The sequence below is a fragment of the Brassica napus genome, unplaced genomic scaffold (genome assembly GCF_020379485.1).
Source record: "Brassica napus cultivar Da-Ae unplaced genomic scaffold, Da-Ae ScsIHWf_176;HRSCAF=314, whole genome shotgun sequence".
Classification (NCBI taxonomy): Eukaryota; Viridiplantae; Streptophyta; class Magnoliopsida; order Brassicales; family Brassicaceae; genus Brassica; species Brassica napus.
Window position 1 is genome coordinate 266778 of NW_026015187.1, and position 723 is coordinate 267500.

The following is a 723-nucleotide window of genomic DNA, read 5'->3' on the forward strand; positions in this document are numbered from 1 at the left end:
ACTTGCTTGCCTGCTTGCTCATTAGAAGTCACATGCTGGTCAAGCTACTTGCTTCAGCTGCTTGTAGCTTTCTTCATGGGAAGGAAAAGTTCAGCTGCTTGTGCTGCTTGGTGTGCTGAGGCATGTCACCAGCTGTCTAACCTCATCTTTGTCTTTTGTGGGAGCAAACCCTCATCTGAAGCAACTCCTTATGATATAAAATACCCTCTTCTCTCCTCTGGACGTTCATAACCTGCAAGAAAAACCAGAGAAAAATTCAGAGAGAAAGAGAGAGAAAGAAGAGAGAAAAATCTGTGAGAAAAGATTCATGAAAAATTCAGAAAATATTCAGAGAAGAGGAGTGAGCATGGACAACTCTTTCTCACCATCCTGTGACTTTAATCAGTGAGTTTTGGAGTGTTTAAGAGCTGAAGATTTGGTGTCCTGAAGTTGAGAATCACCTATGTTCTTCAGCCTTTGATTTTGATCGGTAAGATGGTTGTGGATCAGTTTCTGTGAGAAGTTTTGTTGGTTTGCCTACACTGGAGATAAATTCTGAATAAATCCAACCATGGATTCTTGTGGTGTTGATCAGGTTAATTCGTGGTTAGCTTGAAGAGAGACAACCAGTCAAGTTTAATTAGTTGAGTAAAACCGGTAAGCTTCAGCTTCTTGATTCAGCCATGTTTTGATGAGAACCAATTGATGTATGTTGGTTAACCTGTCAGGATCAGTTGTCTAAGG